The sequence below is a fragment of the Hetaerina americana genome, unplaced genomic scaffold (assembly GCF_022747635.1).
Source record: "Hetaerina americana unplaced genomic scaffold, ioHetAmer1.1.p SCAF_7, whole genome shotgun sequence".
Taxonomy (NCBI): domain Eukaryota; kingdom Metazoa; phylum Arthropoda; class Insecta; order Odonata; family Calopterygidae; genus Hetaerina; species Hetaerina americana.
Window position 1 is genome coordinate 48,059,437 of NW_027287316.1, and position 20,159 is coordinate 48,079,595.

At 37.4% G+C, this 20,159-nt stretch overlaps 1 protein-coding gene across 4 annotated transcripts in view; it reads right to left on the reverse strand.

Annotated features, from left to right (window-relative positions):
• The window catches only part of LOC139696676 (tyrosine-protein phosphatase non-receptor type 11-like), a 1,102,100-nt gene that overhangs the window by 585,702 nt on the left and 496,239 nt on the right, over nucleotides 1-20,159 (reverse strand). The gene's annotated exons all lie outside the window — the stretch shown is intronic.

The following is a 20,159-nucleotide window of genomic DNA, read 5'->3' on the forward strand; positions in this document are numbered from 1 at the left end:
ATAATTGTACCGAATTCATTTTTAACAAATTAAAGGAATTCTACCAATTTAGGGTAGGTTTTAAACGGTCAGTAACAATTATTTACTGCTACCTAAGACTAGAACTTCCTCTTGTTTACTTCCCTGCTTACACGGCAGCAGAACACTCTTCCTTCTATCACGACCTTCAGCTTCCTTTCAATATTTCATCCATCCACTTTCAGCTTTTTCGAATTTCCCCCGGGAAATTCCTCTCTTCTACCACGCCATTTAGAAGTCTTCCTCTATGTACGACTTGTTTTCTCCATTTTTCGCGTTGTCCACATGCCAAAAGCCACCTATCTGCATTTATCCTATAGACTCAAAAGCTAGGTTTCACATGTACAAAACCTAAGCTTCTTATTAAAATGCTTGATAATCTTTTCTTGATACCTTTACTAAGTATACCATCTTCAATGCTCTACCTTTTATGCGATTGAATATTCGGATTCTGAAAGCTAATTTGCACCATTTTGATAAAAACACATCAAATAACAATCCCAAATTTTTAAACAATGCTTTCTCAATGAAAGCCGAAAAAGAACTCTTCAATTTATGCTATTCATCGAAAATCATATCTTCCGAAATATTTTAATCCAAATAAAAATTAAGTAACAACTATTAAAGCACTTTCATACGTACTCTCTCAAGGGGAGTTTTACTTAAAGTCAATCAGCACGAAGTCTCACGGTCATTTCCATCTGGAGCCCTTCTTTTTTTTCGATTATCTTCACTGATTCCTCGTGCATCAACTCACCATCCTTATATAGCTACTGCTTGTCCTCTTACATCTGCAATTTCGTCTACTTTATCTCCCCGTTGCCCACTGAATTACTTTAAAAAGTTGGCGTAAAATTTATATACCTGTAATTTAAGTGAAGATCACGAAATGTACTGCAACTTGGGACGCGAAATCTTGTGGATTTCTATTTATTTTAATTTTGTCGTTATGCTCACGTTTCCACGTTCATAACCCCGTGGCATTTATACTTTCACTTTCATAAATATAAGAATAGCCGACTGCCCAAGTAGTGCTGTCATCGATTAGTCCACAACTGATGAAATAGGTAAAAACAAAACTAATGCACTACTTCAATAAATGGATACAAACATTATTTTGCTGATGACAATCACCTAAACTACGTGGTTTCGGGTAGAATGTGTTTTCCTTGCAGTTCGAGAAACCAAATTTTTTTGAGCGCCCGCCGTCATAAATTTCATAATATCTATGATCACTTGGCAAAGCTCGGCAGCGATCATCGCGAAGGAGTACCCTCGGGCTCACACGCGAAATGAATTTTACGAAGCTTCCACGTGGGGGGGACCTCCATTCTGGCTTCGGTCTCCATTAAAAGCAGCATCATGAGGAAACTGATTTAAATTCCTTATGTAACATCCTACGACGTATTTCGATGCTATACATTTTTTTCTCGCCGCAGTGATTTCCGTAATCCAATACTACCTACCAATCATCGGGGAATTCATATTTATTCGAGGGTATCAACGTAACTTTTGCTTGTTATCCGTACAGAATTTCGATTATACTTTCAATTTAAGTGAAAAGAAGATGAACTGAACAGGATGAATTATGGGCATTTGCGTAGTTCAAGTTTGATACCTTGGTTCGGCAGAGGAAAGATCCACGTCCACAACTGAAGAATACGCTTTGCGATATTGATTTATGGCTTGAATCAACAAGGGACACCAACTCATTTTTCATGTCATTTTCATTTTGAATGGGAATTTCAGCTGGGTATTATGATACAGATTATGCCCACATTACTGTGTGGGAGTCTTCGTAGTGGAGTAAGATAAAATAACTCAGCAACAATTGAAGCTCACGTAGCTGCTTGAAACAAGATGCCCTTAAATTACAAGTTGGTGCGAGTTTGTAACCGGCTAAGCCATCCGGTCGATTTTTATTGATTTTTAAGAAAATTGTCTCAAAAATAAAATATAAATGAATATAGACTGAATGCGCCACCTTTATTTAATGTCGAACGTTTTCAAATATCTCAGCATTTCACATTGGACAACTTTCATTCGAAGACAGGTGGGGCAACTATTAGTCATCATCACAATCATTCGATGGCTTTCCTTGGACGACATCTACAGTTTATGCACTTGTAGTTGCAAGGCGAGGTGGACACGAAGAAACCTTGTAAATCCATACCACATAAATCAGCTAACTACTTTTCCAAACTAAAACTACCAGATCTCAGGCATTTTCAGCGGCACTCATGAATTATTAAATTTACAGGAAATGAGTAAGCCTGAATATGAAATATTGCGGTCAGTAGTACACAGTTCGTATTACGGGTAGCAATCATGGTTAATAGTCACAGCAAGATCTATACTGAAGAGCTCAAGTGCTATCCTGACATCAGTATCTACACTGAAAAATAAATTGACCGTTCCCATGTACGAACATCAACGGTGGCTTTAATCAAAAACGACCATGAAAAGATATTTATGGGAAATGATCATGTTCATGCAAATGGACGGAATGGCTATATGGAAGAATGGCATATTGAATGCTCTTTGCCCTAGGGTATAATATAACTATGACTATTCTAAATTTTATTTTACAATGATTCAGAGAAATGACTATTACAAATAGAATGAAACTCAACGAACAAGTACAATTACCATAAAAAATTCACAAAAAATTTTCATGTATGAATATGGAAAGGTTAATTGGCGTTACTATTATACGATATTGCGTCAAATTTAGCAATAATATTAGCACTATTTCATTATAATGCCTTGCTCCTATTGCCAACATAACATAGTCAGAGGACTCCGTGCAATAAAACTTTCGCCATATTGAGTCAATAAAAAATATACAATTTTTTCATTATCTTACACGATTTTTTCTTAAACTAAGCAGTAAGAAAAAATTGCAAAGGAAAATCAATACTTCATGCACACTACCACTTACATACAAGCGATGGTTGAGAAAACCATCCTTCTAGACATTGCAAATAATAATACCATGAAGCAATATTGATCAACTGTTCATTTTATATATACATATATATTTTATTTATACTGATGAGTTAAAAATGGCCAGCACAGAGAGCACTGTCGCAGATACTACTGTTGAAGTAGCCACTTTGAATATGGGATCAAGAATTAAAACATCCTGGAGATTATACTGTCGTAGGCATGCATTACACATAAGTCCTACCAGGTTGCCTATACGCAAAGGGGGTCATAATCTAAAAAATGACCGTCTTCCTCGACATGGGTTCACTTGGGAAAGTAAAACTCTTTACTATCAAATCTTAAGAAACGATAAGAGCTTTAAATACGTTGAACATTTAGAAATTCATTCCATGTTAAATCTGAGGATTTTTCGCGAAATTTTGTTCTCCAACCCATGCAACTGTGCTAACGTCCTATAGCTAACGATAAAGAGGACAGATGAGAAAATACGCGTCGTTATGAACTCCAACGAAAAGTTTCTGACCTCCTAGAAACTTCCATGGAGGAGGTGAAAAAGAATTAAGTAATTTGGTCGTTCCGTGAGTTTATGGAGCCAGTTTTAACGTATGACTGCATTTCGGGAAAATTTTCTCCGATCTCCCACGCCGTATACAAAAACGAAAGGAAAAATAAATGAACGGGATGAAAGATTGAGGAGACGAGATTTACGATTGCATCCCGACGGTGGACTTTTATGGCCAGGAGTTAACGTAATCGTACACCAGAAAGTTGGCGCAAAATATCTGAGAGTTACCGCGAGGTAAGTGGTAAGCCACTGCGGAATAGGTTGAAATGGAGCGCAGGGCGAATTTGCTTAAAGACGTGAAAAGGAAACGCATGTGACCATGGGAAAGGCGGCAGTTAAGCTGAATTTCAACACATTAACCTCATGCTCATGGGCCTAAATGTACTTTTAAGTACTTGCATTGGAATTTTTCCACCTCTTTAAATTTTCCTACTTTGTTGAGGGTACAATTTAGGTCAGAAAGCCCACATCAAGAATACGAAAATAAGAAATAAAACGTTAAAAAGCGGTGGAGCGCTCCGCCAACGAGAACTGAAGCATAATAGTCAAATATTGCCTTTAAAAAAAATGCTACACCGTTTACCCATTAGAGGAATACTTTCTAGAGGAATGTCAACATAAAGGATACAGTTCAAAGTAACGATTATTGAAATACCACAAAATAATAGAGGGTGAACGCATGTATACAGGTATATTCTTGTATATTCGGAATATTCAGAATTGTAATATCTAGAACATCTGTGAAACATTGCAGAAAGGAGATAAATGATGACATCCCACGGAATTTAGACTTTTGGAGAAATTGGAGAAATGCTAGTTGGAGATATTATTAAGAATTTAGAATCACTGCATGGTGTTAAGTCTTGGTCTCAGAGGTAAGGAGATTTGAGCTTATATGTGAGATTACTGCTAAGGGTTTTTGGAGCATCACGAAATTCATAAGCCTAACAAAGAAAGGCGATTGAAAAACTTGTATATTACATGGGAGAGTAGAAATCCATTCAAAACAATTTTGAAGGATTTAAAGAAGAGATGCCTATTTTTACTAATACCCTTAACTAATAGAAACTCGCAGGCCTAGAAAAGTTCCAACATATTTGAACGTCCGCGGAGATTAGGCAATAGAACCGTGATTTAATTCATCACTGGCGTGCGAGGATACTGTGCATTGTTCATATTCAGCAAAGAGACACCGAACCAAACAGTCCACACACATTACGCTCCTAATTAATTGTCTCATATAACCCAACCTTTACGCGTCTATTATTTAACCAAGCACTCCTTTGTGATAAAAAATAATACGGGGAATACTTTGAGGATATTCACAGAAACCGTAATATGGGATCGATTTCCCGATGAATGATTCTTGCTTATTGAGAGCGACTGTTTCAGTACTAATGCAGTTTAAATGAGACCGGGCTGAGTGGTTCCGAGAAAATTGGTTTCCTGAGCGCAAGCCTACCCAAGTTCACGAATAGGCTGAGTGGAAAGCACAGTGGGGTGAGGGTTAGGGCGTCGGTGGAACTTCTTCCCCGAGACTTGAAAGAGGGAAAATTATATCTAAGTGCATTTTCCGGTTCCAATAATGAGTTTAAGCAAGATAATCCACTCCACTTCTTTCCTCTCCATACCTTTTAACTTGTGACTCGTCCGATAGTGTCAAATTAATTCGTCACGAGAAAGCTTTTATCGGTGAATTTTCTTATTAATTCTTTTTACGTAGGGAGTATTTTCATTTCTCGGTGGAATGAAAAAATAAGCAATGTCACGGTATTATTTCAACGTCGCTCCGTTTTTTTTCGAGTTTATTCTTAAATCCGACGTTGCACGGACGTCAGCTACAACGAATGCTTATAAATATTTTTATTTTTCGCGGATTAACAAAATATTATATTACTATATCACCTTCCTCTATGGTTTTCCTCCAACCATAACGTCCCATTGTTTTCCATAAGAAAATGTTCACCTCCTAAATTAGGACGAGAAATACACCATTTTAACCATTTTCTTACAAAAGACAAGCTGAGCATAAAGTTTTACGATTGACATCTTAGGCATTTCTCACTTCACCCATTTCATATTATGAGACTAAATATTTGATTAAAACCGTCGATAGTCTTACTCACTTCCTGCACCTTTCTTAATTTATGCTTAACTTGACGTACATTATGCAAGCCGTGAAATAAACTGACGGTAAAAATGCCAAATGAAATGGAATGAGTTTTAAAGAATATGATTTGAATTGCAGATCTTTCTATTCCTGTTCGTACGCCTTGCTTATAAAATAAGGCCTCCATTATTTTTAGATTTGCTTTGAAAATTGTTTTTCCATATATTTGGCCATAGTCTTATAATAAAAAACGAATTCTGAGACATATAATTGATCGAATATCTGGAGAAAATAAAGGCGCAATAAATTATTTTAGTATCAAAACATGTAATTTAAACGTCAGTGACATCAAGTTTCTAAATTTAACAAATATTCCCTGCCATGCTAAGCTAAGATTACTATATCAAACCTAAACTCTTCTGAACACTGAGAATCTGAATGTATCCGTATAATGTGTTTCTCCAAGAAACGGCACCATATGATGCAGGCGGAATCGGTAACAAGCAGTGGGTATATGAAAAAGGTAATTGCATGGCTGAGGGAAAGGAGTATAAGAGAATTAGTGGGTGGAAAGAGAGGAGGAGAAGTGGGTACAGAATAGATTGCAGGGAGGTAGGATTGTAAAGCCTACCAAAATTACAAAATGAAAATTTATGCTCAAAATCCTTTAATGTGAATAAAGTAATATTAGAAGACGTAAATGCCGACATAGGTCTAGGACGTATTACTTTAATAGTGGTGTTTAATAAATAGTATACGTGATTATTTGAAAACTTTGATAAAGTCATCAAGGTAAATCTGAACTTTCACAAATTTATGGTATATGCATGTGAAATAATCTCTATACGGTGTCCTGAGAGTCCGCTCGGTAATTCAAAGTTTCGTTCAATATCAAGTCCAATAATCCAGCCGAGCATTCCAAAGTTCGTATCCCACCTCAACAAATACGAGTTACGAACATTTCCCCTCTGACAAGTAATTTTACTGGGTGGTGGCCGCTGTCTTATACGTTGAAAGCATCTAACACTCGAAATCAAACATTCATTTGGGTGCATAGTTTACTTTAAACGTTTGCTCCTTTCAAATTCTAATTTGAGAAAATATTGTCTTGTTTAATACCCTAATCAATAATGTGGATGGCTCAGTTATGAAAGTGAAAATTTGGTAATATACGTACAGCGCCAAGAAATAAGTTAAATCATCATGCATAATATTTTTTTTCATGGTGGAAATATACTCGCAACATTCAACTCATTGAAAATTGCATTTAATTGAATTAAAGTTAGAGAAAAAGATGCCCGAGACGGAAAAGCCTAAAGCGTTAACATTTGGATTATGTGTTTGCACAAAGTACTTAAAAATGAAATTAATCCTCAGGAATTGTGAGTTTATGAATAATTTAGCGGAGCGTTAACTATTCGGGGGTGTTCAGGTCTACGGGACATACTATATGGATATTGCATTATGTAATGAACTAATTACAGAGACGCACAACTTGGGGTTTTGGGGGCACATCATAGTATAACAAATCCCCGCAAATATTTTAAAAACAATTAGACTAGGGTGTTCATCATATTATGGAAATTAAAAAAAACTGACGAAAATAATGACTTGAAAAAAAACTCGCGACAATATGCGAGCTCATCCACCATAAACACGTTTGCTATTACCTGTGGAATTTCCTACTATTTTCACCCATTTTGACTTTACAGACTTCAATGTAGTATATATGGTATATGGTACTATGCAACCTACTCCTTCTATTTCCTATTAGTTCGCAAACATTTGGAACAAAAATGTAATTTTAGAAATTTATCATTTCACTAACATTGACATAATATATAATATTTGGACTATGTTATTTAACTAGATTGAGTAAGCCATTTAAATTCATTGTTTCTGGTGAAAATGAATTGCAGTCTTCCCCCGATAAAGTAATGCAAGGCAAACGTCCTTAGCTGCAGGGAAGCAAAATGTTAAAGGTCAAAGATTGATTGTATCAATTGAAGTGTCAAGTTCCTATTCCGATATAACACGCCTTTGCCTTCACTCTTAATCGAATTTTGAATGTACATATTTTTGCAAACATGGGATTTAAAACGCTATCCGACATTATAACTAATGTAACTCAATTTAATCGCAGTTGAGTGACTTTCAATGAAAGCTTACAATAGACAGATGTCACAGACGTGTGCGTGGGTAAATACCAAAACGAGTGATCAAACGACAGGCAACATTTCTACTGCGTCAAGAGTAATAGCGCGCAATTGATCGGAATAGGCATACTAATAATTTCAATGTGTTGTCCAATAAGCCAAAAAGGGTTTTTTCATTCGAGAATTTTGAATGCGGCTCGCAGAAAGTGGCCTAGCGAGGGAGAGGGGCATAATGACAAGGGTTTGCTCCTAAAAAAAGTTGGACGAAAGGGTTAGGGGGAACGAGAGGTGTTGTTGGGGGCAGGGTGATGCTTGGGGTTGCAAATAAAGGGAACTGGGCGAGGGAACGGGTTTTGAGGGAGCAAAAGGAGAGCGGCGGATGCTGCCTGCGGAGGAAGGGCATTGGGAAGGTCAAAGGCGTTAACGCACATGCGAGAGAGCTTAAATTTAGACGGGACAGGTTCGACCAAACCCCCTCGCCCCCACTCGATTTGATGCCCTTTCTGTCCCCCATGCTCCTGCATGTATTCCTTTTTCCCTTAACCCCTGATGACACCACCCTCTCCGCCTGGCCCTTCATAAAACACCTCCCACTCCGAAAACTCTCACGTGGCTGATTTCCTCCCATGCGTACGACCATAAGGCCCCAAGGTCGCCGTTCTCGTCACGACCGAACGCACCGGGACGCCTAAAGTAACAGAGTGGCGTAACTCAGCCATTTATATATCCAACTTTACGACCCGTTCCAATGGAACGGGTTTCAGGATCGACGCGAAAATGAGAGTACGAAACGAGACTCGTTTCGATATATTATGGTGCACGGCCATTTGTCGACAATGGTGCGATAAGGGTTGCGCTGATAGGGTAACATTTTGCGGTGCCTGGGAACCCGAAACCTCAAAGTCTCTTCATAAAAAAATTCCATACTCCCCATCTGAAACACTCCGGCATACCAGGCTGCATACCCAATTTCTCGGTCATACGGGTGGGACCGTCACCCATATTACCTAAGGCCCATTACGGCACAAAGATGGAGAAAATAAATCCCTCAGAGACCGACCTGGGGAGAAATTCTCAATAGTGTAGAGTTCTTTAGCGACAATTAAATGAGAAAGAAACGGAGAAAAAACGAAATTCTTTCATTTTCGAATCCGAAGACAGGATGCGGATTGCACTTGAAGTTTCAAATTATTGCGTCGTAAAATTTAACCCTAACTTAATCATCACTAAAATAATTTCATACTTGATTTGAATTTTTTCATGCTTACGTAAAACTGAGCTTATATTTCATCATTATAGCACAAACCAGATTTAGACTAAAAATATATCAGCAAGGGTGTGAAAGAGGACACTTCGACATTAAACGCATTAGTAATAGGATCTTTCGAATGACCCCTAGTCTCGGAAGACTTTCTTCGACATCTAAATCAACCCCCCCCCTTTTTGTGGTGTTTTTGACTTTGAACTTTGAACAGTACAGACGAGGGAAAGAAGACATTTGAATGCAATAAAAGCTCACACTATGACACCAATTTTAAGCCCGACGATGCAGGACGGCCTTGGGTTTTTGTCATCGAACCTTTCAATTATAAAATCTCTCTCGATAACACTGCATTTAATTTCAATCTAGAATTTAGCCATCCTTTGTCGAAATGCTTCCCCATTTTTATTGCGGAATAAATGAAATATGATGACAACGAGAAATGCAAGGCGAGATATCTGACACAAAGAAGCAACCAAATCGAGATATCTGAGGGGTAGTTCAACAACAAGACTGTTTATTGCATTGGGAATAATATCGACACAATAAACCAATACCAAAATATTCTCGAAAATGGAATTCTTCTACTTTCCCTAAGCATTACCGTCCAGGCCTGCGTCCATTATCCAGTCCTACAAGTTAGTCAATCCGCGAGAGGAAGCCTCTGAGGAATTTTATCATAAGGAGTTTGGAATACATAAAAACCTATCATACTTAATGATTCAACCAAGAAAACGGAAATATATGAAGATTTATAAATATTGCATATTTATTTATTTCTTTATGAAAAATAATTGAAAGCCTAGGAGACGTATGAGGGAAATTGCAAATGATTTCCTTGAGGACCAAGCTTAATTATTAATTTGCTATGACGAAAAACGTGAATATTCTTTCTCCAACGAATTCAAAAACTGATAAGAAATAGTTCCGATGGACTTAGTTAAAGGGTAATAAAAAAAACAAACAGCAGCAGGCCCTCCAGCATGATCACAATGCTGACTTGAAATTTCATATCGCCAAGACCTCCGCTGTGGTTCGCATATAGCCATGACACCTCATTCCTCAACAAGGTGCACATGAAGTGAATAAAACTAAGCCATATACAAATGTTTACATAATTTTGTTAACATCGGCTGGGTCAAATTAAAATTCATACAGAACTGAAAGTTCAGGTTCATTATAGGCGCGGAATTATCCACAAGTGCGTCGACAATGAATGCTCTTTGCAAAGCGCATAAGAATAGGGGGGACAGAATAGGAATTAAGCTCTTTCGAAACTGGTAAAAGTGAGAGAAAGGAGGAGGTAGAACTGTTTTCTTAAAAAAGGAAAATATCAAGCAGATCAGAGTGTGAGGGAGGGACGAGGAGAGGACGTGGATATTTTCACAGGTGGGCGAGTGTTTGTGATGTTCGCCGTCCCACGGGAACGGGAGGGAGAGGGTTCTCTTGGTGATGGAAAAGGCAGGAAGGTCAGGAGAGGAGAGGCTTTGGAGCTGAAATATGGATCACGGCATGGGGCCTTTTGTGTTAACGCGTAAGTGGCGTGGGAGAGATATGTGGGATGTGAAGGGAGGGGAGGGGAGGAGGAGGTCACGAGTAGCCCGCTAAGGGGAAAACGTGTGTGCGCTTGACGGATAACGAGATACTTAGGTGCTGCGGCGGAGAGCCTTCTGTGGGAGGCTGCATCATATGAGAGGGGAACAGAGAAAAAATTTTTTAAAACTAGGGAACGGCTATTTCATCTGATAAAGCCAATAAAATTACTCGAGGGAAAATATTTCCCTTCGCCAGTTACATTTGGAAGCTCGATTTACCTGTCATGGTCAGGTATCCAAAAAAAAACTTGAAATAAGCCATGATATTTTTGGGCGTCACTTTATTTTTTCTTTGAGATGACGTAAAGCTAAAAAGTTACCGCTAAATATTCAAGGGGACGCTTCACAAAATTATGACTTGTAACACATCACAATCCAGTAGAGGTAAAGCAATTTTATGAGGTAATATTAGCACATTCTTTGACTGACCAAGAGATTACAACTAATTTAGCTAAGGGCTTTTTAGAGAGTAGTATAATACCAGAGAGTCCAGAGGAATTTTGGCTTAATAACATTTTCACTGCAAACTATCTTATTCTCCAAACACAAAACTCTCCCCCTTATGTACTAGCGCTTTGAGTCAGAGAAGTAGGCACCAACTCATGCCTCCTTGACCTCCTAATTATTAAACTTCATTGTATCAACTGTCCAAAATAAAAAATAAACATTTTTTCATTTTTAAACATCATAAAAGGATTTTAGATTAGGAAAATTACGGACGAAAGGAAATGAAAACATCATGCTATTTGAAACTCATTTTTATGATTAATAGAGCTATATTCCAGAATGTGGTGGGAAAATGTGTGGGAGGATGGGAAAGGTGAAATGGACCGACATGAAACGAGTAAAGGCATGGTCGGGAGGAGAGTGAATCGTTAGTAGAAATCCTCAGGAAGCACGGAGGATGGAAGAAGAGGATTTTGAAGGACGAAGGGATGTTGAAGACTGTGACAGGAGAAGGAACATTAAGCAAGTGAGGAAGGAGTAGAAAAATGATGGGCATGTTGGAGATAATGAAGGGAGGAAGAAAGTACGTGGAATGGTAGCTTGTAGTGCTGGGTCAGGTTATGTCTTGGGCGACGTAAAATTGTCGATCAAAAGGCGTTACGGTAAAATAATATGATTGAGAAAGTTGATATTTTACGATAGAAGATGAGCATAGATTGATGGTCCTTGAGCCATGAGCACGAAAAATATGTAAAAAGGATATAGGTTAGATAACACAAGAAGCGCTGAGGGGGCAAATAGGGAATTTTTCCGGAGGAAAATTGAGAAGGCAGGAAAAATGATTGGAGGGCATACTGAAGGGTAAGGGAATACTGAAGGCCATTATTGAAGGCAGAACAGAACAGACAAGCGGGAATGCGGAAGAAAAAAAATGCTACTTAAACGGCATATAGGGATGGGAATCCAGGAAGATGAAAAAAACATTAATCGGGAAAAAATGGTATTCTCATTTTGCGCTGGGCTTAGAAATTTCACCAGCTTACGTTATAAATCTCGGAGAATTACCCCAATTCTATTTTTATTAGATAAAATACAATAAAAAAATCACAAAATTGATTAGGGTAAACTCTTTGTGATACGCACCCTAAAACTTCAATTATTGCTAAAAGAAGTCCGAGTTTAACGGAAAAAAGTTAGTCTATATTTACGATCGTTGTGACTAACTTTATTTTACATCTTCCTTTGATTTTAAGTAGCCTCGTTAGAACCTACCAAGGCAACTCCACCTTTTTGGGCGATATTCTCTAGAATTATTAATTGTTCACATCGGAATGATAGGAATAATAAAACTAAGCTGGAGGTTAGAATTCGTCCAGAGAGCAGCCGAGAGGCCCACGCTATCTGAAGACGTTTCTCTATGCTGCCTCATACACGCCAGCTTATTCCATAAAAAGAATTAATATTTTAATCAATCTCGTAATCCAAGAACCTCTTAGACCTACATTCTCCCCCAATTCCGATGCAAAACACCAAAAACCATAATATCTCTTATCATAATATCTCACAGATAAATCTGTGAAAAAGTGCAAATTTTGTTTTCCTCAAGCAAAACTAAAGTTAAAAATGTTGTTATTATATGCTTGCAAACAGTCCATGCGCGTGAATCATAGGGTATCACCATCCGCACAAATGTTCCAGATACAACTCCCGCGCCCAACTAAAGAACAAATGAATATACATTTACATAATGTATTATTTTTATTTATCATTATTTTATTTCTTTTCCTTAATATATTTATGCACATACGAATATATACATATATACATATATATATATATATATATATATATATATATATATACATATATGTATACATAAAATATTTATTTTTTTATTTTTATTTATTCTTCAATGTGCCTTAAATATAGCGTAAATTTTTCTTTGCGTTCTCATGATATCACTTTTCATTGCTATCACCTATTCGCAAATTAGTCATATTTTTGCAGAGTAAAGTGGTTTTTCAGCCGTTTATTGGTTCACAATCTTTACGCTTTTCTCCAAAATGTACCTACCTTTCCACACACTGGCCAATTTTTACCAATGTAGCATTTCATTTTTTTAAATTTCTATTTTACCATAAAAGCTGCAAACATTTCCACACTACTTTTACAACGATTTTTGACGTATTTATACATGTAAATGGTGAGGGTTAGTAGGAAGACAGTACTATATAGTCTCAATCTTCCCTGAGCACATTAATTAATTTCTTAAGAACGCCTTGTTGGTTTCAGCATTTCTGAGCTTGGTGCCCGCTAAAATTCCCATTATCCGTAAAAATATAGATCTAATATTCTATTATTTCTAAAGAGCAGCCTAAGAATGTTTATCATTATAAAGTAGTCTATCGAGTTGACGGAAAAGGAGGTAGACCTATGGGAAACGTTCGGGTAATATAAAGGAGGAAAGTGAGATGAGTGATACACATATTTTTAGGAGATTCTTCTGCTAATATCAATATCGGCCAACCTACGTTTCAAGGAGAAAGAATGGGCGGTCGGGCGGGAGTGGAACGTCGGAGACCGAGGTTTAAGTGCGCTCCGCCGCGGACACAAGAGCTTGGATCTTCGATCCATCCAAGTGTCCCGCGGCGGCAGTCGAGCGGCGGGCGGAGTGGAGAGCCGGTCACTTTGTGGGACAGGGAGACGAGGATGCTATGGAGTTTCAATCAGGACAATGGCAAAACAAGTCGAGGGGAAGAATCCTTGACCACCAAAACTGCCTTTTTTTTCAAACCTTGTTTCAGGCAATCTGACGGAAGAAAACGACTGGATTTCCATCACAAGTTTTTAACCATTTATTCCTGTTTTCCTGAAGGCCTACTTCACGCAAACATTTGAGTTATATTTATTTATCACGAGTTTCTAAAAGCTTGACGAGATTAAAAACATTTTTTTGATCTACTCAATGATAATGAACGATTATTTGGAATAAAATGTATTTTCACCTAAGATTTTAATCGCATTTACCTTTCCCTAAGGAATAACGATGCCCCGGGGTGTGCTACGGAAAAGAAAATGTATCATAACTGCACTAATTTGCGTGATCACAGTCGATATCATCATCATCGTCACGGCAAATAGTTTTGCTGCGTAACTAGAACCCAGGACTTCATCGCGTTAGAGAATCCTAATACATCTTCTAAAATTCGATGACAACAATATAAACTAGGTTTCTATCCAGTCAGGCAAGCACTTCATAGTTAAATTAAACAATTATTCAAAATTCTCTGGTAATGGGAACATTAATAATAGGCAATATGATGCTCCCAAAGCTAAGTTCATTTCAAAAACCTTTATTAGGTATGATTATTATACAACAAAGCATTAGAATGCCAATAATATACGTTACACGTTAAAAGCCACACTCAAGTCTTTGATCTAACGTTGCCATGCAGACTGCATATTGGTCACATAAAACGACAAAATCAAACGGGAAATTCAAGCAAATATAACTTCCAGAGGATTGAATGAACATTTATTTGAGTACAATGCGGGTCATTACCACTCAATCATACATTCAGTTACGAAACTCTTGAATGTTACCAATTTCCTTTAACTAGGAAAAATCAGCAAATGAAAAAGTCTCCTACAAGCCGATGTTTTTCAATACTTATTGAATATGTGATGTTCTCCATCTTGGTTACTAAAGACCCCAAACAAATATAACACTGAAGATTTAAAACAGCCTGTCTACATGGTCGCACGTTTTCGACCAATTTCGAAACTATTTCAATGACGAGAAATTTATAATTATGAACTATTAATCGAGTCAACGCTCAGTAATAATTTTTATTCGTTTATGTAGATCACTGGTCAAAACATGCCGTCTTCAGAAAATGTTCACTAATAATATCACGGTCACAAAACATTCGTAGTTTAACATTTCACATGTGAGATCAATACTCGGTAGGAATAGAAAAAATCATTTAACAATTGATACCGATTGTCTGATTATTCTTAGTCATATCAAGACCTAAAATTCAGGAAGAAATTGAAAAAAAATATTAACAGGTTAATATAGGTTATTGTAATAACTATATATGCTTGAAAGAAATACCATTGGTTAAGTCTAAATATCGCAGCTGATAAGCCAAGGACGGGTTAATAGAACCTATAATGCTGTAACATTTAGATACACTATGAAGCACTAGTAAATTTCATTTGATTTTTTGGACAATTATTTTGAATTAACTAATTTAAAATTGTAACTTGGTATATTTGTAAAATGTACGTATCGTCAATATTGTTATTAAAATAATGAAAATGCGCGAGAAAACCAGCTAAATAGATTAAAATCTCCGAAAGATTTTTGATTTCGGCTCTATAAATGAAAGATGGGAAATCAGCCGTTTTTTACCCTAGACTGCCCTTTTACTCTGGTTCCTGAACCATAGGGCATACCATCAAACGCCGTAAGCATTGGGAAAATAGCAAGGGTTTTCGAAGGAGGCATGAGTGGCGAGGGAGACAGCACGTTTCAAAGACTCCACTTGAAAAATATCCTCGCAAAAGGGAAGCAAAACCGAACAATACGGAGGAGGCGAACAAAAGGCAAAAGTCCTTAAAAAAAACAATGGCGAACCCTTGAAAAGCTAGGGGAATGCCCTTAGGCAAAGGTTTCTGAATTGGTAGAGTAACCAAAAGTTATTAATTCAACAGAAACCAGACAATTAATGAGTAAAGAAGAGGAGATCCTCATTATTGGATTTTGTGGTTCCGATATGTACACGATCGATCAATACCGGTGAAAAGGAAGGCAGACGTTTTTATACAATGAACGCATTAATGGAGAAACTCAGGGTTTCTGCCCATGTAGGTTGATAAATGTAACGGCTACAACGGTTTCGAAACGGAAGTGTACACGCAGTATAATGAAATTTTCTGAAATCACGAAGGCAAGGGAATTGGAGAATTCATATGCTTTTATATCTGAAGTGCAACATATGAGCCACATTCACGTAATTCTAACTCGTAAATCAAACTAGCAAAAAACACTTTTGGCAGAATGTAGGTGGGTCAACTTCAGTTTTAATTTAATATGATTAAATGATTCTCAGTTTACTCCTAAGTGTATCAGAAATGCCAAAATGGTTACTATTCCACCAAATGGAAAACCAAAACCGTGAATCCATCCTATTTCAATAAGTTCCCACCCATGCGATTCGCCAAACACGGGGAAATAAAAGATAGTTAAGAATTAATGAGGTGATTGAAGATTCACTCAAAAGAACAACCAGGTACATCGTTAAATTCATGACTGAGCGTAATATTTGTATCTAGATAGTATCTGTATTTTTAAATGGTCAAAATCACTACTTGTGATCCATTTAGATTACTCATCACAACACCATTTTCACATGCAAAAAACACCTTTATCTTGAATTATTAAGCATAAAGCAAGCGACATTTATTTCACGAGAGTAATGATTCATCTATTGAAATGTACTTAGCTTAAGTAATAACTGATAATCGGTAAAGATTTTAAAGGTTTAATTTCAAGAACTCGTTGGCAATTGGTGTTTACGTCGAAAATAAAACAATATTGTCTGTTTACACCCTAGAGAAAACTGATATTTCAGTATGGCTGGAGTGTGAATTCCTATATTTCAACTATCATTTCAGTTCTGTAACTACACACATGTTAAATTATTTGAAGATTTAATATTAATCTACATATAAGCCAATTATTAGGTGGCCAAATACGAGGTTTATGGATCCACGTTTTAAATAATGACAATCCGTTTTTCAGCGTTTATTGCAACCATATTTACAACCTTTTTTCCCAGATGTAAACCAACATACACTGCTAAATTTATATCCGCAAACATTTTGACAGCATTTTCCACGGGGGGATTCATGGGTAGGTAAGGAATTAATAAATATATATGCACACGTATTTCCGAAATTGGATGGCTCACCTAAGAATATATCCCACTTTCGTGTGAGACATTACTTCTATTACATCTATGTTCCGGTAAATTAACATCAATTTTCCAAAATGCAAGGTTTTAATGCTAAGGTATAAGTTTTCCTAAGGTTTCTCCCATTCACGGTTTTCAATGCTTAACGGATGGCAGGTCTCTCTTCATGGGTACGCTGTCAATAGGACCTATGGAGATGAAAATATTTCGTACGCCTGCACAAGTTTTGATTTGGATAAAAAGAATTCTCTGCTTTCGAGTAAATTAATTTTCATTACCTGTTATCTATTAAGGAATTCAAGTTATTTTGATAATTTTCAGAAAATGTTTCTCCCTAACTTTAATTAAATCTGTCGACTAGGTTCTAAGATTATGTAAACAATATAATGGAAATATTAGTAATTAAGACATGTCTCAGCATTATTTACTTAATGATAATAATGTAATGCAACTTGAGACTCGGGGATACACAAAAGCTCTTTACTCTCGGGAAATACGCTACCTGGTAAACAACCCACTGAAAATTTGTCTCATAATTTCAAAACTCTCGATAGCATGCCTACGGCAAAAGGCCCGACGAGAAGTGTATTTCGTTTGGATTTTGGTTCCTGCATAAACAAAATGGGTCCAGTGAGGGGAGGGCAGAGGAGAGAAACATGGATTGGTAAATATCTCTTCCTCAAAGAAACGCAAGGGACGAGCATGTGATTAATTTTGCTATTCCTTCGAAAACATGAGGGAAATGAGAAAGAAATAAAGAAGATGGGGAAGAGACACGGAAGAAAAAGAACGCCTTAATTCCTGAGCAGACACTAAGTGCCAGCAAATCCTCTTACGACTCGATTAATTCGTTCGAGAACGGCAATTCATTCCCCTTTGGCTGCTGCCGGAGATGTGGCCAAGAGAATGAGGAAACGCGCTCAGAATTCTCGGGAAGTTGAGTGGGAATTTTTGAGAGAGAAAAAAAGAGAGAGAGAAGGATAGGGTGCGGAGAGAGGTGTTATGGGGATTGCCGGGAAAAGGGGGGTGAAGGGAGGGAGACGGGGGGGGGAGGAATTTCAATCCTCAACTCCGGTCGCGTCCAATTGGTGGTTAATGGACGCCGTAATCGATAACAGAGTGGAGTAAAATGAAGATTTAGAGGTTTTTTTAACACTGCTAGAAGTAGAATGATTCATCGTGGCTTTATAATTAGGAAATAAACCACTGACGATCGCGTTCACTCGATTTCGGCACCATGACAGGCTGGCAGGGAGGAACGGGAAGGAGAGGAACAGATATGCATCATGAATTAATGAAAGGAATAGGTTTTCCTTATTAGCCCGATTCGAAATTTTAACAAAAACATTCCATTAAAAAAATTACGCGATACGATTATGAATTTTCGCCCTAGTATTTTCTTTTACCGATTAGTAATACCCACAGGAGAGTGATGGGAATCATCCGATGGTTAAGCGCGTGGTCCCATTACTGCCGGCCGAATAAACAACTTCTGAAATTATTCCGTTGGGTATCCCTATAGCCGATCAATTACGAGATCATATCCTGTTTTACTCGTACGCGTCACAAGCAAGAGAACCGGCGCTTAACCGTGATAAATGTTTTCGAAACGAGAAATTAACACGGCCGACCCTTATAACGCAACAAAAAGTAGCATTTAAGAAGTGATTTCACGCCTGCAATTTCTGGTGCTTTTCAAATATTAATAGAGGGCAAATCATGTTTAACTTTTATTAAAGCACGAATTCATGGTGACGCGGGAAATGAGTATTTGGGAAAGGGGGAACACATGCTGAGATTTCAAAAATATTCGTGACCGTGCATTCCAAATGTGCAAGGTTGTTTGAAAAGTGTTTTTCTCAAAAAGTAAGAAAAAACAATGAATCAACACTTATGCCTACGTGAAAATTCACCGAAAGTTTATAGTATAATCTACATAAATGTAGAGAGATACTAATGAGAAGAATTGCAAAAATGAGGGCTAAAATAATAATGCTAATGCCGTGACTCACTTCTGCACGATTTAAAAGAGAAATAAGAATTTCCGAACAAACTTAAGTGAGACACAAAGACGTAGTTTCAGTAAATTAGTATTTAAAAAAATTTTTTCAGCCTAACAGAAATTCATAAATTAGACCTAAGACACCTTTCTCGCCAGATGAAAAAATATGAAAAAAATGCATTATAAAGTAATGCAAGGGCAGAAAATATCTCCCCAACAGAAACAAAGAGACACCAAGATTTCTTAATGTTAATGGTGTACCTATATTTCCTCAATTTTAATCGAAGTAATACAAATTTTACACGTATGGATACGTACCAGAAGTCAAAGAATGTAACGAACCAGAATTAAAATCAAATCCTTTGCGCAAAATCACTCTACGGAGAAATAAAGAATAATTATCGATCACTGCATCATATTAACGGTGTTTTTAGAGGTAGGGGCTTGTTCTAACGGCATCAGCATAGTGGTCAGATGCATTTACAATGCTATTGTAATTGAATTCAAAACAGCAACGTGAATGAAAAATCCAATCGCAACCAAAAAAGGCTTGGTCCACAAAATAAAAAGCATCAACACATAGGAAAAGAAAGCTGCATGCAACTATTATTAAATCTTGATGGAGGATTGAATCCAGCCACGTAAACATCGGGAAGAGAAAAGAGACAAGTATTATGGGAGGGCGAAAGAGAGAGAGAAAAGAGAGAGAGAGAGAGAGAGAATGAAAAGGGAGAGAGAATATGGATTAAAAGGTACGCCCTGGTATCCTTTTAATGGAAAACGTGCGGTGGGGCGGTGAAATTCATCATTCGCATTCATCTTGACAAGCACTTCGGCCTCGGAGATTGAAACAGTAGAACTACTATTACAACTGCTCCTACAACAATCAGGGGATGATAAAAAAGAACCCTCAAACGCGAATAGAAGGAAGCAAGACCAACGCTCCAGGAGAGGGATGTAGCATTAAAATCGCGGGAAAGGGATTGTGAATGGAGGAAGGGGAAATGAAACGGCGAGATTCCTCAGACCCTTTCCTCAACCCCAAACATCAAAACGGAATGACTTAATGCAAACC